At 44.1% G+C, this 22,373-nt stretch overlaps 1 protein-coding gene and 1 long non-coding RNA gene across 3 annotated transcripts in view; one reads left to right on the forward strand and one right to left on the reverse strand.

The window, feature by feature from the left end:
- Window positions 1–22,373, forward strand: part of NR6A1 (nuclear receptor subfamily 6 group A member 1) — a 220,898-nt gene that overhangs the window by 5,748 nt on the left and 192,777 nt on the right. The window lies entirely within an intron of this gene.
- Window positions 776–15,675, reverse strand: LOC142658630 (uncharacterized). Of its 2 annotated transcripts, none has more exons than XR_012850136.1 (3): window positions 14,621–15,675; window positions 13,268–13,362; window positions 776–2,003 (listed from the first exon to the last, which is right to left on the reverse strand). It is a non-coding gene; the product is annotated as an uncharacterized LOC142658630 (long non-coding RNA). The 2 variants fall into 2 exon arrangements; XR_012850135.1 differs by lacking the exon at window positions 776–2,003 and adding an exon at window positions 10,875–12,111.

Raw genomic sequence — 22,373 nt, forward strand, 5'->3', positions numbered from 1 at the left:
GTGCTGTGAAAGAAGCTGGGCTGGAACAATAAGAAGTGCAGGACACTGATTGGTCACTGATTGGTCGGCCTCATACACTCCTCTGTACACGCCCACTTGGTCAAAAGTAAAAACACGCCCAGTTGGTCTTAAAGAAACTAAATCTAAAATTGCTCATAACTTGCTAAAAAATGATCGTTTTTCAAAATAAAAACCACTGCTGTAATCTACATTCCAGCGCCGATCAGATTATGTAGGAGATAGAGCACTTATAATCTGGTGACAGATCCTCTTTAATGAGCTTAGAGGAAATCTATCCCAAATCATTCTCTCACATGTATGAAGTTGCCAGTGATGGGAAAGTCTCCAGCGCTCCCATAGAGAATGAATAGAGTGGCGGTGCGCATGAGCAACCTGCTGCTCGGTTCATACGAGGGGTATGGGACCCCTGTTCTTGTGACGATGGGGGTCCCAGCACCGATCAACATGTTACCCCTAAGGGCTCATTCAGACGAGCCTAAACCTCATCCGTGTGCTGTGCGTGGAAAGCACAGCACAAAGACCCATTGATTTCAATGGGACTGTTTAAACATGCGTGAGTTTTCACGCAGCGAGAGTACGTTGCGTGAAACTCACTGCATGTCCTACATTGGTGCGTTTTCACGCATCTATGCGCCCATTGAAGTCAATGGGTGCGTGAAAACCACCCACAACACACAGACGCACATCCGTATGCTGTGCGTGATTTGCGAATCAATTCTATTGAAAAAAAAGTGCAAAAACACATGGCACTCGCAAAGCACACTGATGCACACGGACCAGAGTTATGCTTGTTTTTTACACGCGTAAATCTGTCATGCTCGTGTGAATGTAGCCTTACCCTAGGAATAGGGGGTAACTTGTTGTAACCGGAATACCCATTTAAGAATCACATTTTCTAGTCCTTGTGGCTTTTTTTTTACAATGGTCAACCATGTTTTTTGTCTCCAAGCTTTAGAACTCATCCGCTCTGATACCTATGATGTAATGTTTGGATAATGCCAATATTTGCCTTGTTGGAAATGTTGATAATTCCGGAGTGTGTGTGTAGTCTGTGAAGATAACTGCATTGTGGGTAAATACGGCAAATAACCGCACGATAGAAATCTGTTTGCAAGGTAGAGATAAGGGGGTTTTCTGGGATTGTGCTAATAAAGTGTAGAGTACTTGAGCGTTGGGATCCCAGGGAGCCACATTTGATGGTGGTTAGTCATGATACCTCCCAGTTGCATGAAGTACGTTGATTTACTAAGTTTTACCGCCTGTTTCTAAAGCGGGAGGTGGCAATGAAAAACGCCAAGTACAACCTGGCATTGCTCAGTAGCTTGCGCCACATTCCCCAACAAGTGTGCATCATATTGGAGAATGCAGATTGTAATACACATACCATTAAAATTCACCTCCTGACCTAACACCCCGTGGCAGTGATTGGACTGCTCGGCCATACAACGTAGTATATTAGACATTTTTTTCGATTTTCGACATGGGGGGGGGGGGGGGGGCATGCATAGCTGAAATGTTCATCGGAAATTTTGTTTTGTTTTACCTCTTTCTTGAATTGGAAACTGTTTTCTACTGTGCCATTCATTTGAAGGAAACCATCGACAAGCATCTGTTTACAGAGCCATTATTCTTGTGTGTCTTTGTTTAGTACTTTGCATAATCGTGTCATTCTGAGGATGGGGACAGCAAGCTGATTGGCTCAGGGAGATCCTCTGAACCTATGATGGGCTCATTCTTGACCGTTTCCTTTATATAGAGCGCACTCTTCATGTCTTCCCTGATGTGGACTTTTGGCTGCTGGTATTATTGAATCCTTAAGATTATATATACACAAATACATATACACAAAAAAGACCCAAAAATTTGTTATCCACTTCTGAGCAGAAACATCCCAGATGACATGCATTTCGGTATTTATTCACTAATGTTCAGGGCGTCCATCAGATCCAGAATCCACGAACCATCATCCAAAGTAGGAGCTCCTAGTACAAAGCAAAAGAGAAATTGGCCCAAATTTTTTTTGATGGTTTCCAGGCAAAAGTAAATGCAAAAAGAAAAATGTGAAAAGTATAAGAAGACTTTACAATTGCTTATATTCAGAAAAGATGGGACATCATTTTATGGATACCAAACTATCCCCCCCCCCCTCTCTTCCATCCGCATGCATTGTACTGTACTTTGTTGCTGATTTTACATTACAGAGCAATTAATGCTACAATTAAATCTCAGAAAGCAGCTGTTCTTCTCCCAGGTTGGTTCATTATGGTAATGAGGCCTGATAAGCAGGGCCATCCACCACTTCTAAAGGCTTAATGAAATAATCACCTTATCACAAGGGCTGGTCCTGCTGTTTCCCCTGAGGACGCTGTAGCAAAAGAGAGATCTGTTGTTTTTCCTCTCTACAACAGTTGCCTGCAGGGTCGTTTAATATTGATGTGGCATTGTCAGCGTGTTGTCCCTGCAGGTGATCCGTATATACTGCTTCCTCAGTTACATTATCCAATTTTTTAACAAATCTTTTTTCCAGAATTCCAGCCCATTCACCTTGCTGTCTAGTAGGTCCTTTTCACAAATTGTGAAAATTTGCCCGTAGTTTCTCTTTAAAGGAGTTTTCCAGGAAAATAAAGGTTTATAGACTATTCTTAAAATTGGCCTATAATGTTAAAGCGGATGGCGTTTGACCTACACCGATCCGCAGAACAAACCGTTTCGCATGGCACAGTGGCTCGCCTGTACAGTATGTGCGACTGTGCCTAGTACTGCCATTTATTTCCATACAAGTGAATGGGGCTAAGGCTAAATTCACACGGCCGTAGCTAACCTGGGACGTGAAAAACTGCAGTTTTTCACGTCCAAGGTGGAACCTTGCAGGACGCGTTGTCACGGATCCCCCAGTCTATGGAGGGATGCGTAACCCGCAGTAAAATAGGTCTTGACCTATTTTTTCACAAACCCTTCACACACTCCTTTGAAACAACGGTCATGTGAATTGCCCCATTGAAGTACATGAGTCCGTGTGACGGCTGCTGTTTTAACGGCTTTCACACGGACTACATATACGCTTGTCTGAATGAGCCCTATGGGTCCTTACTAGGCACTGCTGTACATATGGAGGAGGCACGGTCTCTGGATAGACATTGAAGGGGCCGTGGCACTCCAGAGAGCATTCCTCTTAAAGGGGTTGTCCACCTTCTGACAACTGATGACCTATCCACCGGATAGGTCATCAGTATGTCATCGGTGCGGGTCCGACACCCGGACCCCGCAATCAAGCTGCTCCGGTGGCCTGCGGGCACCGGATGTTGTCTCACATAATGCTATGGACGGAGCCCAGAAGCAGTTGGCTCCGTACCTAGAATAGTGGCCGTGCCGCAAAACTGCAGGTCTGCTCCTATTCACTTGAACAGTCCTGCAGCTCGGCCGCTATTCCGTGGCCGGAGCTAACTGCTTCCGGCTTATACGTCCGGTGCGCGGAGGCACTGGATCAGCTGATCTGTGCGGGGCCCAGGTGTCGGACCCCCACAGATCATGTACTGATGACCTATCCGGTGGATAGGTCATCAGTTGTCAGAAGCTGGTAAACCCCTTTACGGTACTTTTAGACGGCCCGACGTGGGCTGTGTAAATGAGCGCTGATCAACAAAACAGCTCGTTGATAGGCGCTCGTTTGCTCCTATCACACAAAACAATAATTGGTCTGTATCACAAGATCATAAGGCCCCCTGACATGCTGCAAATTGAGAATTCGTGCCACAGGTCAATTTCTGCATGTGTTTACTGAATTTTTTCCCCCGCAGTGTGTGGATAAGATTTGTTCAAATCTCCTACACTTGGCAGCTACTGTCATACGCTGTGGAATTTCTGCACGGAAATTCCAGATGGAAATTCCTCCATATTTCCGTCCTGTGTGCAGAAGGCCATAGACAGTAAAAAGAGTTAAATTAATGCACCGTCTATTTTTGACTAGCCACCTTTTTAGGCAAGTCTATCATTACATCACCAGGACAGATTCTATACCATGGTAGTAAACAAGGTTCCTATTGAATTACATACACAGCAAGCAGAGATCTTGAAAAGTGTGAGGAATTTGTACAAAAGTGTATTTAGTAAGATATCAAATTTCTATGTATGCATTTTTTTAAGCTATTTTAGGCCCCCTGCACATGTAGCAGATTTTCCATCCGGATTTTACGGGCTGAAAAAGTGGATGAGATTTAAAATATCTCATCCACATGCTGCGGAACATTTTCTGCGCGCAAATGAAAAATAAATGTAGGAGAGTTGAAATCCGCCGCAAAATCTCGGACGTCACACGTGCAGAATTTGCTTCAGAAATCCACAACAAATCCACTACTTGTGTAGGGTGAGTTCACAAGGATCAGATTTTTCTGCTGCAAATTCGACCCAGATTTTGAACAGAAAATCTGCACCAATGGTGTTTGATTTGGTGCAGATTTTTGGCGGTTTTGCCACGGAGGAGAAAAAATGCAGGGATAAAAAAAATTATCATTCGATATTTAAAATAAGAAAAAGTGCTTGGTTTTTAACAAGTTGCGTTTTCTGCTGCAGAAATGCATTTATCCCGCAGCAAAAACTGCAACATTTGCCATTTGTTGCAAATTTTTACTTCCCAATTTAACTAACTGGGGAAAATTTGCAAAAAATACGCATCCATTCTACACAATAATTTGACATGCTGGGGATTTAAAAATCTGAACCGCATATCAATATCTGACCGGAATGTTTCTTCTGCTTTTGGATGAGATTTATTAAATCTCATCCACTTTGCAGCTACTGTCATACGCTGCGTATTTACACCCCCCCCCGCGCACAAATCAGAATAGAAAATACGCCTCATTTACGTTACGTGTGAACATAGCCGAAAAGTGTCACTTAGAAAAACCACCTCTATGGTATCACTGGTTCCAAAGTTTTTGCTTCAGAGTTGAATTCGCAAATAATCAGTAAGGCCTCATGCACACAACCGTAGCAATGTGCACGGCCGTGATTTTCGGGTCGGCCGGCAGCGGACTGTCAGCCGTCAGCCACCCGCAAATCTCGGCCATTATTTTCAATGAGCCTGGACCGCGAAACACGGTCGTAATAAGACTTGCCCGTTCTTTCTGGGGTCCGGGCTCCTGGGCCATGCACGGCTGTGAAAAACACGTCGTAAGCATAGCCCCATAGGAATGAATGGGGCCGCAATTCTCCCGTGGATTTTCGGGGGAATTGGGGCCGCAAAAGCACGTTCGTGTGCATAGGGCCTAAAGCTGGTTCTGAAGATCTGTTCGTGGCTTACGTTCTGCCTTTTTAAACCCATAAGGGGGCAAAATGTTGGAGGTAATTACACCGCGCTCCAAATTATTATGCAAATGTTATTTTTCGCTGTTTTTCCTAAATAGTCGATGCAAATGACAGTCAGTATAATCTTCAAGCCATCAACCGTTGGAGTATAATGGGAATTTTATTGAACAAATCTCCTAACGATAACAGATTTTTTTTTAGGAGTAAAAAACCTCAAAATGCACTGTTTCAAATTATTATGCACAACAGAGATCAAAACATTTTAAAGGTTGTAAAGAGAACTAAAATGGTAATTTGTTGAATTTGCAGCATCAGGAGGTCATATTTACAGAAATAAAAAGCTCTTTCAATCAAAAAAAACTTAGCAGGCCAAGTTACATGTTAACATAGGACCCCTTCTTTGATATCACCTTCACAATGCTTGCATCCATTGAATTTGTGAGTATTTGGACAGTTTCTGCTTGAATATCTTTGCAGGATGTCAGAATAGCCTCCCAGAGCTTCTGTTTTGATGTGAACTGCCTCCCACCCTCATAAATATTTTGCTTGAGGATGCTCCAAAGGTTCTCAATAGGGTTGAGGTCAGGGGAACATGGGGGCCACACCATGAGTTTCTCTCCTTTTATGCCCATAGCAGCCAATGACACAGAGGTATTCTTTGCAGCATGAGATGGTGCATTGTCATGCATGAAGATAATTTTGCTACGGAAGGCACGGTTCTTTTTGTACCACGGAAGAATGTGGTCAGTCATAAACTCTACATACTTTGCAGAGGTCATTTTCACACCGTCAGGGACCCTAAAGGGGCCTACCAACTCTCTCCCCATGATTCCAGCCCAAAACATGACTCCACCACCTCCTTGCTGACGTCGCAGCCTTGTTGGGACATGGTGGCCATTCACCAACCATCCACTACTCCATCCATCTGGACCATCCAGGGTTGCACGGCACTCATCAGTAAACAACACGGTTTGAAAATTAGTCTTCATGTATTTCTGAGCCCACTGCAACCGTTTCTGCTTGTGAGCATTGTTTAGGGGTGGCCAAATAATAGCTTTATGCACACTTGCAAACCTCTGGAGAATCCTACACCTTGAGGTTCGCGGGACTCCAGAGGCACCAGCGGCTTCAGTTACCTGTTTTCTGCTTTGCAATGGCATTTTAGCAGCTGCTCTCCTAATCCTATTAATTTGTCTGGCAGAAACCTTCCTCTTTATGCCTTTATCTGAACGAACCTGTCTGTGTTCTGAATCAGCCACAAATCTTTTCATAGTACGATGATCACGCCTAAGTTTTCTTGAAATATCCAATGTTTTCATACCTTGTCCAAGGTATTGCACTATTTCACGCTTTTCGGGAGCAGAGAGATCCTTTTTCTTTCCCATATTGCTTGAAACCTGTGGCCTGCTTAATAATGTGGAACATCCTTCTTAAGTAGTTTTCCTTTGATTGGGCACACCTGGCAAACTAATTATCACAGGTGTCTGAGATTGATTACAATGATCCAAAGAGCCCTAAGACACAATACCATCCATGAGTTTAATTGAAAAACTAATAATTAAATGTTTATGACACTTAAATCCAATGTGCATAATAATTTGGAACACGGTGCATGTATTACTGGGATAGACAATACAAGTAAAAAAAATGTAGCTTTCTAGGACAACACATAGGAGTACTGTAGAGTGGAAAATATGGGTCATAAAGTGTGATTATAGTTACGCTCACCCTAAAAAAGCCTGCGGTATAGGATTTCTTCTTCTTAAGCCTCTATGTAGCTACTGACAAACCTTGTAGAACGAGTGGAGTAAATTGAAGTAGAAACGGGCTTTTGCTTTATGAGTAGAAAGTTGCTTGGGTCATTCAGGCACTTAAGGCCCTCTTACACTGGGCAATTATCGGGCAGACAAGTGTACATAGAATGCTCGTTGACAATAATTGCCCTATGTAAACAGGGCAGCGTCCCGCAGATGATCATCTACTGATCGTATCGCTTTAAAAAAACCTGATATATTATGGTAGTCGGCAGGACATCTCCCTCAGTGAGACGCATTGCCGACATAATAGAAATTTATGGGGACAAGCGATCGGAGTAAAGACCATTCGTCCCAATACTTAGCTCCTTGTGACAGGAGCAAACTAGCGCCAATCAACAAGCTCTATCGTTGATCGGCGCTTGTTGCACCGGCCAAAATTGGCCAGTGTAATCGGGCCTTTACTCCAGGCTCTAGGTCGTGCAGACAAAGTCCTTTTTGTACCGTGGAGTGAAACAAGCCATGAACACGTGTTACTATTTATTGGCAACTGCTATGTGTTTCGGTGCTGGACCATTTTATTATCATTGAAAGGCCCTACCAAGACCACCAACTAGCTATCTGATAAATATCGCAGTCTATATTACTGGTGACAGCAACACTACATGAAAACAGGTTTCACAGCCTAAGCATTGATATCCGTGAACAGTAAGATCCCCATGAGGAAACCATATTTTCCTATAACACAAGTGCTTCCGCTCCCACCTCTGATACCAGCTTCGTTCTGGAGAAACTAATCTTAGGAACTTTCGGTGATTTGTGTAACGAACACTAGAATAAAGCCTTCATAAGAATTGGTAATTTCCATGCAAGGTCCCATAGGGTCTTGAGGTTTTTGTTTCCTGACCATCACTGGTATTGGAGGTGGAAGCTGGAACTTCTGAGTTCCAGAAGAACATACTTGAGTATTTACTGAAGCCGATCTTCTATGACATCCTATCTAAATATCCAGGCGTGGAGCAATATATGCAAATACAAAGGATATCATTGCCCAAAACCATTCTCTAACTGTTGTTGGGTTTTCACGATCCATTAAAAAGACATCTATCAAAGCTGGAGATCATTAGCAAGTAAATAATAATTCTCTATCTTAGGTGGCCTTAAGCTTAAAGAGTGTAAACCGTCTTTTGTAAATTGATCTTCCAAATTTCTATTACTCTAGGAAGATGAGGGATTTTCTTTCCACCACCTTAGACTGGTTCTCCGTACATAAACCACAGATGGCAGTATTGGGTTAGATTTCACATCAACCTCCTGCTAAGAGTCAGACTTGTACAAGGTGTAAGATTTCTCCTGTCCTTGACCATAGTGCATCATTTGTTCCTTTGACTCCAACCTGCTGTTTGGCTTTTGAATTGGTGGTAATGTTTATTTTTCTTTTTTTTTAAACTTTCTAAGGGTCCTTTTACACTGGCCGTAACCAGCGCTGATCAATGAGACCGCCCGTTGACTGGCGCTCGTTTGCTCCTTTCACAAGGAGCTATGTATGGGGACGATCGCTTTCTACTACGATCGCTCGTCCCCATAGATTTCTATTATGTTTACACAAGGAGATCTGCTGCCGACAACGATAATATTTTAGGCTGCTGAAACGTTACGATCAGCCGATGATCGGAACGAGCGTCCTGTGAACGCTCGTTTTCTCGATAATTGCCCCCTGTAAAAGGGCCCTAAGATGTTTTTAGACCTCTCCCATTGAACCTACCTTATTATGGAGACCCCCCAACCATATTGACCTCCTGAGGTGTCCTAGTTTGTCAGCTATCACCCCTCCACCCTATCTGTTTTACCTGATTTAGTAATTATTTTAGTTTAGTTATACCTTTCTATTTATACAGCTATTGATCATTTTAGCAAACATAGTTAATTGAAAATATTTTCAGTAAATATCAAATAAGTTTGTAAATTTTTTGCTGTTCCTATCGTACACTGGGTTACGCTCTGTGAGAAATCAAAATCCGCCAGAATTCTCTCACAAATTGCACCAAAAAAGGGGCGTACTTGTGTATTTTAGATTCTTTTTGATGTTTTGAAAAGTATAACATGGGATGCCATGTACCGTCTTTTTGGTACAAAATATTGATGTAAAGTATGTCGGCCAACCCGTAGCGTAAAGCCTTATTGACACGAACATGTCCGTTTTGCGCGTTTAAGAAACGCGTTTTTCCTGCGTTTCAGTTCCGTGTGACATCAGTGTACGTGCGTGTCTTTTACGCACGTATGGCCTCTGTATGTCACACGTTTTTTACGTCAGCAAAATAAACTTAAGCAGGTGGTTTTCTTTTTCTCATCGTTTCTTTAGCGACTGTTGCGTGAATCACGGACAGCACACGGATGTGCGTCCGTGTGCTGTCCGTGATTTTCACACACCCATTGACTTCAATGGGTCCGTGATGCGCAAAAAACGCACAACTATAGGACATGCAGGGAGTTTCACACAGCGGACACACGCTGCGTGAAAAACACGGAATGTCTGTATGGCCCCATTGAAGTGCATAGGTTCCGTGTGACGTCCGTGGTTTTAATGCGCGTAACACGGACGTGAAATACGCTCGTGTGAATAAGGCCTAAGGAAGAGGAAAGTGCCATACTTCTCTAGCAAGATGCACCAAACTCATCATACAGCATTGCAGTTCCTGCCAGTCTGCTCTGGTTTTATGTTCATTTAGGACAGAATTTAATAAATCTCCACCAATGTTTTCTTCTTTATTCGAGTCCAATCTAAAGAGTTAATTCTGCTACTTTTCACTCCCCAAACCACAGTACATTGTGGGAGCCTAGATGACTGTAAGGGCTTGTCACACGAAACTGAATTGCTGCAGAAAGTTTCTGCAGCAATTCCGTTTAAAATAGAAGACTTTCCGCTGCGGACAAAACGCACAGTTTTTCCTGCGTTTTTTACTGCAGAAAACTTTTCGTATTTTGCTACGTTTTTCCTCATTGATGGGAGATGGTGATATAGTCTCTGAAAAACGCAGCAATTCTGGTGAGAATTTTTACGCAGCGTGTGGATGGGATTTGTTAAATCTCACCCGCTTTGCTGCTTCTGTATTCTGCTGCAATTCCGCTACGTGTGGACAAGCCCTTGGGCCTCATTCACACATTGTAGATTTGGTCAGTATTTTGTATAAGGATTTTGCAACCAAAACGGGACTGAATATAATAGAAAGATTAAGGGTGCAGTCACACGTGGCGTAATTGTCATTTATTTCCATAGCTTAAAAATATCCTGGGTTAAACTGTACAATGGGAAAAAAATTGCCACAATTTCTTGCATTGTGGAATATTTTTCCCGTAGGCTTACATTGTAAAGTTTTCCAAAGTGTGTTTTTGCGCTGTCGAAATACAAGGCAAATATGCCACATTTGACTGTGGTATTTCTTCACGTCTTTGCATCCACTACTGATTACAACATTAAAATACTGATGCAAAATACTGCCGAAATCTGCAAAATGTGAATGCGGCCTAAGGGTTACATAAGTAATTTGTGTTGTGAATCTTTCTTTGATGTCTGGAATCGCGGCAAAACTGCGTCATTTGTTTATCAACCGTAACAAAAACTAAGCAGCGGTCTTGTCACCGGTAGACTTTTATTTATTTTTTAATCCGCTATTTGAATAGAGAACTTAATATAAAGAACTTACAATCGTAAAACAATTAAACAAAGTGGTTGTAAAAATACGCCACTTATTATGTTGATTTAAAATGTAAAATATTGTTAAATTCAAAGTTACTTTTCAATGTTTCTCCTGCTTTAGGCCTCATTCAAATGGTCACATCCGGATCTATGATGCTGTAAGTTCAGCTCAGTAGACTCGCTGGGGCTCCGGGTGTTACATTTGAAATGCGGACTGTTAAAATGTGGTACAATATACCTGTCTGAATGAAGCCTTATAAGTATTTTTGCACAGCCACAACAATTTGGTTAATAAATGGTAGAAGTTTATATTGCATGATTCCCCCAGTAGTATGTAGATTTAGTGGGTCACGCAGCGTTGGATAGTTAAAGCATTAGCTGCTGAATGAATCTCCGCGTACAATAATTTGTTAGGGCTCATTCAGACGAGCGTATATGTAGTCCGTGTGACGGCCATTAAAGTAATGGCCGTCACATGGACTCGTGTACTTCAATGGGGCCATTCAGACTCCCGTTGTTTCAAAGGAGCGTCTGAAGCGTCCATGAAAAAATAGGACATGTCTATGGGGGATGCGTGATAACACGTCCCGCACGGGTTTCACATCTGAGGTTGGCTACATTCGTCCAAATGTAGCCTAAGTCCTGTACAATTGTGAGACTTTGTATTCTGGGTCCTGGGTGCTAATTAAACAATGGAACGATTAAAGAAGGGCGATCCCGTAGCAATTAAGTGACATGTGAGAATCACTCAGCAGGGTCTCCTCTCCCCGGCAGTCATCAATCATTTTTCTGACAGTAGGAAACTAATCCGTCACTTAGTGCTGAGTATCATCCGCCATTCAAAGGAGGATGTAACAATGACTTTATTTTTATGCTAACGTCACATTTTGTGGTGGTCCCGCTGGATTGAACATTTTTGACTATTGGTAAGAAGCTGACCTGGCACTTGCATGACAATTATGACAACTGTGGTATGTTAATAGAAACTCAAAAATTGCTGTGTCGGATCTCTTCATGCCACAGCTTTACTAGGAGTATCCTCTAACTATGTATAAAAACCATTGCGAAAACCCCAGACTGCCCTTGATAGTGTAGTGCCTGTACACCATTTGACTGTTTAAGGCTATGTTCACACTGCCGTCAGAGGCTCCGTCGCCGGTACCACAGTTTTGACGGAAAGAATAGCACAGCATGCAGATCAAATTTTCCATAGATATCTGTCTTCTGTCTGCGTGTGTCACGACTTTTTGCATCATGAATCCGATGGCTTTTCTTTTGCATCCTGTTGCCATTCACTTCTATTGAATAAAAAACAGGATCATTCCGGATCCTGTTCTTCAACATGATAGAAAAAAAAGCCTGCATTATTTTTGGGTCCTGTTGCATCGTGTTTTAAGGGTAAATTGACAAAGAAAAATAGATAAAAAAATCAGTACCTTTCAATAGGATGTAAACATGTGGTGTAAACCGGGCCTAAGACCTAGTTCACATTGCCTTTCTGCCCTACGTTTAGTGCGTACGTCGGGAAAGCTCCCAATGTACATGCTAAGCATGGGCTCCATTAGCACGATGGAAAACAAAATAGTATCCTTTTGGTCTCTGTCAGATGAGTATATGTCAGTATGTTTTGTTTTTTTTAAATGTAATAACGTAGTAGACTAACCTGTTCTATCCTGAAGGATCACGCAAAAATAAAACATGTACTGCACGGTATATATTTTGTAATATTGTAACCTATGGGTTATGGATGCCACTGTATGGTATTCGTCACAGGTATGTTAAACATATATGTGAGGATGCTCCCTACATCATTGTCCATATATGTACAGTGATGTCAGGAGCTTCCCAATGTTGGAGTCCCCGGCTAGAGACTTTGGCCCTTGGAAAGCTCCTGACATCACTGTCTATTTGTGGACAGTTACAGCAAGGGCTTTCCTAGGGCCTGAGTGCTTGCGACGCTCTGGCCGGGAACTCCCTCTTCGTAGCTCCTAATATATCTATACATGAATGGTGATGTCAGGAGCTCCCCGACACAGCGCTTCAACTAGCGCTCTGCCCTAGGAATTCTGGTGACCTATACCACTATATGCCTATACATTGGGATACGTCGCAGCCTTCTGTTGGAGGTATATGCCAGGAGTCTTCCTGGCGTATACCACCGATGGAAGTCAAAAGCACAATGTGAACTAGGCCTTAAAAACTACACTATAGTCCATCTAGATCAGGGGTCTGCAACACGGCCAGATAAATGGGCCGCACATAGAAAAAATGTGAAGTTGACGGGCTGCATTACTTTCAAATTTGATACAATACAAAATTATTGTTAATCAATTCGTTATTTAAACTACTATAGCAATACTACATTACTATAATAATACTCCGCTACTAGAACGCTACTCCGCTACTAGAACGCTACTCCGCTACTAGAACGCTACTCCGCTACGAGAACGCTACTCCGCTACTAGAACAATACCATTTGGTTTAAACTTACCGGAGATTTGTGAGTTTACTCCACGTGTATTTTTCCAGCTTAACGCTAAATGCAGTCCGGCGGCTCAGTTGGCAGCATTTGGCAGACACAAGAATCTGAGTAAGAAATTGAGTAAAGTAGTAGTAGCATACCAATGTAAAAAAAAAAAAAAAAAGTTTTATTCTGCCGTGCGCTGTAAGTAAATTAGCTTTCCATGGTCTGCCAAACCAGTAAGTGTACGCCATCTTACGCTCCAACCGCTTCCCTCCCTCTGCAGTTGACTGACGGCTCTGCTTGTCCTCATAGTCATACCAGAGTGCTGGAGACATAAGCCTCATTGACAGAGCATAACACTTTGGGGCAGATTTATGAAGACTGGTTTCATGTGCCATTCTTAGCTTTAGTCTTTGCTGGAGTAAGATTGTCCAGTATAAGGACCAGACGCTGCCCGGCACCAGGACCTTGTCAGCGCCGTGTCCTGATGTGGGGCCCTGAGAAAGATCCACTTATCTTAATATCCATTTATCTTAATATCTGATCGTGGGAAGAGGTGGTACGAGGCCTGTCTGTACTGTTACGCCTCTGCCTGCACGCTGTGTGTCTGTGTACTGCCAGAAGCTGGGCGTTGTGAAGAGAAGTGGATGATGCCGATTCGTCAGCATCATACACTTCTATTCACAACGCCCAGCTAGTAAAACAAGTAAAAACGCCCAGATGTACATACATAATACACGCCCAGTTGTACTTTAACGTTAAACACGCCCAGTTGTACTTTAGAAAGCCTCATTTGCATAACTATAAAAATGGTCATAACTTGGCCAGAAATTCTCGTTTTTAAAAAACAAAACGTTACTGTTATCTACATTGCAGCGCCGATCTGCTGCAATAGGAGATAAGGGTTGCAAAATCTGGTGACAGAGCCTCTTTAAATGCATTGATTACAGCATAAGACCCAGTCAGCTGTGCATCAATATCATCACCATGATTTCTCAAATCTATCACCTGCGATTCCAGCATGTAAATTTGCTGATCTCTACATTGGGCATTCTCTGCCAGTTGTGTCTGCAAATCACAAACCTGCTTCACATTGTTGGCACAACACTGGGAGTGAAGATTTGGGGAATCACCCTTCATTTCTGAGTGATCAGGCTTACACGTCTCCTCATACACACAGATTAATTTAGCGAGCATGTGGAGACGTTTGGAGGTTTTGTTAAGAACACTCCTCTTGCGAATACGCAACTTATCATGTGTATAAGCCTCGTCCAGCAGAGTGGACCACAGCATTCCTGCTGACTGGTATGTCGTGGGTGTTACTGGATTAAATTTACTTTTTTTGGCGAGGTGTTTAAGTGTGGAGAAGTCCATACTCACTGTTCCAGAAGTCATCTCCGTCTGCGTTGTCCTCCTTGTCACCCGCTGTTTTGAAAAAGGTCCTTTTCTTCCGGAACGCCTTTTCCCGATCAGCTGGACTTCACAGGAAGAACACCGACGTTGATACTTCTGCAAACTCTTTTGTATAAGTTGCTCGTTCGCCCGACGATTCGTCGCCGTAGAGCAGCATGCCGCAAAGCAAAATAAAAGACGTTAATACCTCAGAAAATAAAACAAAAAACAATAGGTTCGCTGATCAATTATATCCTGTATCAAGCCTTAAATAAAACTGTGTTACTCGTCTGAACTTCAAAAAGGTCTAGGCGCAAAGTATAACCCAACACTACACCGTGTACGTACGTTACCTGTCCACGCCTCGCTGCTTATCTGCAGTTCACGTTTTAACACAATTTTATTGTACAAAAGACAGAAATAAATTGAAAGCAGTATGGGCTGGCTCGCCAATGTTAAAGGGGGTGGGGTAATAGCGGGATTAACTGGTTAGTGGCACCCACTATTACTACCGCCTTTATAATCAGGGTCACTAGGGTTATGCCTAGTTCCCCTTCCTTTTCCTTATACGAACGTTGATCTAATTGCTTTAGCGGCTACTCAAGGGAATAAGACCGTATAGTAAATAAAGGTAATATTTATTAACATACAGTAATCACTCTCATATATATATAATACAGTAACTAATCACAGTACAGTATAAACACGGTATCACAATCCTAATTATACCGCCACCCACTTACCTAAACATACACAGAATACAGTTACGTTACAACACAATACACATAAGTTACTTGTGATTCTCACACTCTCTCTATCCCATTCCCTCCTAATCTAACTTTCCCTATACACTAAGGGTTAATACGGGATAAGGAGGAACAAGTGGAATGGGTTACTGTGTGAAACAGAGAGCAAGTGTTAACTCAGGGACTCTGGGACGGCAAGGGTTAACTCAGGGACTCTGGGACGGCAAGTGTTAACTCAGGGACTCTGGGACAGCAAGGGTTAACTCAGGGACTCTGGGACAGCAAGGGTTAACTCAGGGACTCTGGGACAGCAAGGGTTAACTCAGGGACTCTGGGACAGCAAGGGTTAACTCAGGGACTCTGGGACAGCAAGGGTTAACTCAGGGACTCTGGGACAGCAAGGGTTAACTCAGGGACTCTGGGACAGCAAGGGTTAACTCAGGGACTCTGGGACAGCAAGGGTTAACTCAGGGACTCTGGGACAGCAAGGGTTAACTCAGGGACTCTGGGACAGCAAGGGTTAACTCAGGGACTCTGGGACAGCAAGGGTTAACTCAGGGACTCTGGGACAGCAAGGGTTAACTCAGGGACTCTGGGACAGCAAGGGTTAACTCAGGGACTCTGGGACAGCAAGGGTTAACTCAGGGACTCTGGGACAGCAAGGGTTAACTCAGGGACTCTGGGACAGCAAGGGTTAACTCAGGGACTCTGGGACAGCAAGGGTTAACTCAGGGACTCTGGGACAGCAAGGGTTAACTCAGGGACTCTGGGACAGCAAGGGTTAACTCAGGGACTCTGGGACAGCAAGGGTTAACTCAGGGACTCTGGGACAGCAAGGGTTAACTCAGGGACTCTGGGACAGCAAGGGTTAACTCAGGGACTCTGGGACAGCAAGGGTTAACTCAGGGACTCTGGGACAGCAAGGGTTAACTCAGGGACTCTGGGACAGCAAGGGTTAACTCAGGGACTCTGGGACAGCAAGGGTTAACTCAGGGACTCTGGGACAGCAAGGGTTAACTCAGGGACTCTGGGACAGCAAGGGTTAACTCAGGGACTCTGGGACAGCAAGGGTTAACTCAGGGACTCTGGGACAGCAAGGGTTAACTCAGGGACAGCAAGGGTTAACTCAGGGACAGCAAGGGTTAACTCAGGGACAGCAAGGGTTAACTCAGGGACAGCAAGGGTTAACTCAGGGACAGCAAGGGTTAACTCAGGGACAGCAAGGGTTAACTCAGGGACAGCAAGGGTTAACTCAGGGACAGCAAGGGTTAACTCAGGGACAGCAAGGGTTAACTCAGGGACAGCAAGGGTTAACTCAGGGACAGCAAGGGTTAACTCAGGGACAGCAAGGGTTAACTCAGGGACAGCAAGGGTTAACTCAGGGACAGCAAGGGTTAACTCAGGGACAGCAAGGGTTAACTCAGGGACAGCAAGGGTTAACTCAGACTCTGGGACAGTACTCAGGGGGAGCAAGGGTTACAGCAGGAGACAGGGAGAGACAGGGTTAAGTGTAGCTATTGCTACACTTGATACTTGTGGAGCCATAGCAGGAGACAGCAGAGAGACAGGACGGGAGGTGAGCCAGTTCCTGGTGGTGTGGGAGGCAGGTCCCAGGTGGTGGTGAGGTCATCTTCTTCAGCTAGCTCCAGCTAGCTTCGGCTCCTGAGCATACCGACGCAGGGCTATTTAACCCTGTCGGTACGCTCGCAGCGGGGGATGTGGCGCTTGCCCCTGGCTAGCATGGGTCGGCATGGTGATAATGTATCACCAGCCGACTCATGAGCGCCCGCACGAGACAGTCCGTGCGCGCGGGAGACTTGAAATGGAGACAGGGGATAACTATCCCTTGTCTCCATGGTTTCCTAACAAAGGAGGGCAATACTAATTGTCCTGCTCTGCTTCCAACCGCATTCATGACCAGGGCTGTTCTTGTTACAGCCCTGGCTCATAATACATTATATGTTTTATACATACACATTATATATATATATATATATATATATATATATATATATATATATATATATATATATATATATATATACACATATACTATTCTGACTCCATGACCAGGCTGTAAGTTGTAGGGCCCTTGAGACAATCTCACTGTATATGTCTGTATTGAACCGGTACTTACACCAAGACACTGTCAGATAGCGTCAACTCAGCTGAAGAGGCACGTGGGAAGTTTCCAGAGAAGTTTATTTTCAGGCTGAAATACTTGTAAGGTACACAAACCAGCAGGTGAAAAGATGATATTGCCAGAGTTGAGCAGGAGATGACTACACAGTATGGGAACCATGAGGAAAGACAACTAGGCACAGAAAGAAGGGAGGAGCTATTACCTCAGAGCCTAGCTACAGGGAGAAAGCAGGGACAAACTAAATAAAGCAAAGCAACTGCAATAGGAGCATATAACATAACATGACAGTGAATAGAAACCTAAGTCGAGGGACATGACACTCCCCGTCTGAAATCTTTAGATTTCACAATAAAATCAAACTTGAAAGAATGTCCTTGAATAATGTCCAGTAGTGGATCCTGGAACCTGAAAGACAAAAAGAACATGCAAACAATGACAATAGTTATAGTCCAAGTCTGTTGCCGATAGTCCGCAACAGTAGGTATCCGCTTGTACAAGTTCCAAGTAAAAAACCCATCTTCGGATTGGGGAAGCCGCAACTTGCCAACACTTCCACCAACCCACTGTATATTCCAAATGGTAAGGTGTTCCAAATATAACACAGCTAGCAGCCAGCTGGGGGCTGTGTCCTTTATGTGCCTTCTTTCTTTGGAAGAAGAAGCACTAGTTCAGTGATTGGGCGGAAGAAAACTCGCACTGAGCCTCCTTTGGTCACCTTGACCTCTACCTTTCGAGTCTTTCCATCATCACTAGGCATAACCTTGGTAACAAGACCCATTGGCCATTCATTGCGATGGGCTTCCTTATCCTTTAGAAGAACAAGGTCACCTTCCTGGAGGTTAGGTCTCGACGTCTGCCATTTGTGACGGCTTTGAAGTATGTGCAAATACTCTGTCTTCCAGCGGTGCCAGAACACGTTGGACAGGTATTGTACCTGTTTCCATTGGCGTCGGTAAATGTCGCTGTGGTCAAAGATTCCCGGAGGGATTGCAGCAGTCCCGATCTTCTGGGTAAGAAGCGTAGCTGGGGTAAGAATAACTGGGGAATCAGGGTCCGAGGATACTGGGACTAGTGGCCTTGCATTGATTATGGCGGACACCTCTGCAAGAAAGGTGACCAAGATCTCATGAGTAAGCAAAGACTTGTGATCCAGCAACATGGAGTCAAGGATTTTGCGTGCAATTCCAATCATGCGTTCCCATGATCCTCCCATGTGAGGGTTAAACACCCATGTGCACCCATTGTTAGACAAGAAATTGTCTAACTGCAGTTCTTTGCTGGCTCCCACGAAGTTAGTGCCGCAGTCAGACCTCAGTTGCTTGACGGGTCCTCGGATAGAGAAGAATCTTCGGAGGGCATTGATGAAGCAAGAAGAATCCATAGACTCAATCACTTCAATGTGTACTGCTCGGATGCTGAGACATGTAAACAGCACAGCCCACCGTTTGCTGTTTGCGACTCCACCACGGGTCCTTCGTGTAACAACTGACCATGGGCCAAAGACATCCACCCCAACATGTGTAAAGGGCGGTTCCGTACTTAGCCGGTCTGCTGGGAGATTTGCCATTTGTTGTTGATGGTGTCTTCCTCTTAACTTATGACACTTGACACATTTATGGAGCACGGAGGAGATGCATCTCTTCATCCCTACGATCCACAAGCCGGCTGACCTGATGGCACCTTCCGTAAACTGTCTGCCTTGGTGCTGCACTCTTTCATGATGGTGTCGGACCAATAGTGTAGCAATATGATGCCGACCTGGTATAATGACAGGATTTTGTTCCTTGCTACTTAGATCAGATCTCACTATACGGCCGCCCACTCTCAGCAATTTGTGATGATCAAGCACTGGATTCAGTTCAAAGAGTGCACTGCTCTTGGAAAGATTGATACCCTTTGTAATATTGTCAATCTCCTGACTGTATACTTCTTGTTGCACACAACGGGTAATGACTTCTTCAGCATGTTCGATGTCTGCGACAGTAGGGTGTTCTTTACAGATATGCCAGCCATGACACTCTGATGTGTCTTTAGCAAAGCAGTGAGCGATATGAATTAGGTGAGCAACAGCTCGCACAATAGATGACCAATTTGAGAAGCGCTCAAAGCGATGTGACTTCAGCTTCAATTTTGGAATTACAGAAGTGAAGAGCGTGGTATTTGTAGGCCTGATTTCCTTGTCAGACTCGGGATCCACCATCTCATAGGTGGTGTTGGTAGGAATTAAACAGGGATCCTCATACAAGAATCTTGGAGGTGACAACCACATGTCACATAGGCCTGCTGCCGGTTCAGGTCTTGTTCCACGATCAGCTGGGTTAAGGTCAGTGGAGATGTACTGCCACTGCCCAGGAGTAGAAAAACTTCTAATGCGTTCTACTCTGTTGCTGACATATACATAGAATTGTTTTGTTTGGTTGTATATATAACCAAGCACAACTTTACTATCTGTGTAGAAAGCAAATGAATCAATTGCAATGTCCATTTCGTTTTTAATAACTTCAGCAATCTCTACTGCTAGCACAGCTGCACAAAGCTCAAGTCTTGGCACAGAGTGTGCGGGTTTTGGGGTTAGTTTGGCCTTACCCAGGACAAATCCACAGTGAGGCTTGTTGGTTCCTGGGATTCTCAAATAGGCTACTGCAGCTATGGCTTCGATAGACGCATCAGAGAAAATGTGTATTTCTCTTCTGATGGCAGCTGAAAGAGAGCTGGGAACGTAACAACGTGAGACTTGGAGTTGTTCTAATATTTTCAGAGACTCCTTCCATATCTTCCACCTTTGTTGTTTCTCAATAGGCAGAGAAGTATCCCAGTCTATGTTCTCGGTGGTAAACTGTCTCAGCAATTTCTTGCCTTGAATGGTGACGGGGGCTATGAAGCCAAGAGGATCATAGATGCTGTTCACAACAGATAAAACTCCTCGCTTGGTAAAAGGCTTGTCACTGGCTGACACTTGGAAGGTGAATGTGTCTTGCTTAATGTCCCACAGCAAACCTAGGCTTCGTTGTATAGGAGGAACATCAGAACCAAGATCGAGGTCTTTCAAGTTGGTTGCATGATCCTCAGAGGGGAACGCTTTCATTACCTTCTGGCTGTTAGAGATAATCTTGTGAAGTCTGAGATTTGCTACAGACAGCATTGCCTGCGTTCTGGTGAGGAGATCGATTGCCTCTTCACTTGTGGGTAAGGATTTAAGTCCATCGTCTACATAGAAGTTCTTCTCAACAAATTGACGAGCATCAGATCCATACCCCTTCTCACCTTCCTGGGCTGTCCTTCTCAATCCATAGATTGCTACAGCAGGAGAGGGGCTGTTGCCGAAGACATGTACCTTCATCCGGTAATCTGTGACCTTGTTGTTGACATCATTGTCTTTGTGCCATAGAAACCTGAGGTAGTTCCTGTTGTCTTCCTTGACAATGAAGCAGTGGAACATTTGCTGGATGTCAGCCATTACTGCAACAGGTTCTTGTCTGAAGCGGATGAGTACTCCTATGAGGTTGTTGTTTAGGTTAGGCCCAGTGAGGAGCAGGTTGTTTAGAGAAACGCCTTCATGCTGAGCGCTGGAATCAAACACCACTCTGATTTGATTAGGCTTGCGAGGGTGATACACGCCAAAGGATGGAAGGTACCAGCATTCTTCTCCTTCCTTTAGTGGGGGTGCAGGTTCTGCATGATCTCTATCAAATATATTTTGCATGAAGTCTACAAAATGTTTTTCCATCTCTGGTTTCCTCTTTAGGGTGCGTTTTAAAGAGGAAAATCTCGAAACTGCTTGCTGTAGATTGTTTGGTAATTTCGGTCTTGGGGAACGGAAAGGCAAAGGTGCTACCCAGCTGTTAGACTCATCCTGAGCAAATTCTTTGTCCATAACCTTGAGAAATTCTTTATCCTCTCTTGCAAGTGCCAACTTATTGTCTTCACTTGTAGAATTGAACACTGTTGCTCCAAGACTGTCATCCCAGGACAGGAATGTGTTCATATTATCTTGGTGGTCAAGCTGCCACTTACTGTTGCTCAGCTTCTCTTTCACCCAGTAATGGTGTGGGCATGGCTGAAAATAAGTGTTGCGACCATTTGGCAAAATGTGAGTTTTAAATGAGGAAATCTTGGTAGGCTTCTTCATCTTGTCTATACAGACGTTGCCTATGATAACCCAACCTAAATCAAGGCGTTGGGCAAACGGAGCATCATGTGGTCCGTTGATTTGCTGGCGTACCTTATGTACCCTGAGAATGTCTCTACCGAGCAGAAGTAGGATCTCTGCACTCTTGTCAAGGGCTGGTATTTCTTTCGCTATAGCCCTTAGATGAGTGTGATGAAGAGCAGCCTCTGACGTAGGAATCTCATCTTTGTTGGATGGTATCTGGTTGCACTCAACAAGTGTGGGTAAGGGTATCTCCTGATTGTTGAGAGAAGCCACTATAAGTCCACTGGCTCTTCTTCCGGAGACCTCTGTAATGCCACTACAAGTACCCAAGGTGTAAGGGTAAGCATCTCCTTTTAAGTTGAACAGGTCAAAGAGTTCTGATCTTGCGAGTGAACGGTTGCTCTGATCGTCCAGGATGGTATACACCTTTACGGCCCTTTCCGGTTGACCCTTGGGGTATACGTTGACTAGACATATCTTTGCGCAGGACTTGTCGCAAAGGTCGTCTCCGCAGACTTCTGTGCATGAAGAAGATACAGTAGTAAGATTTGCTGCTTGCTCTGCATTCTCCCCGCCATGATTTATCGCAGGAGTGGAATGTGCAGGTGGTGCAGGACTGAATTGAGATGGATGGAGCGCTTGCACATGGTCCTCACAGCCGCACTCTATGCATTTAATAGTAGTTTTACAGTCTTTAGC

The sequence above is a fragment of the Rhinoderma darwinii genome, chromosome 8 (genome assembly GCF_050947455.1).
Source record: "Rhinoderma darwinii isolate aRhiDar2 chromosome 8, aRhiDar2.hap1, whole genome shotgun sequence".
NCBI lineage: Eukaryota > Metazoa > Chordata > Amphibia > Anura > Rhinodermatidae > Rhinoderma > Rhinoderma darwinii.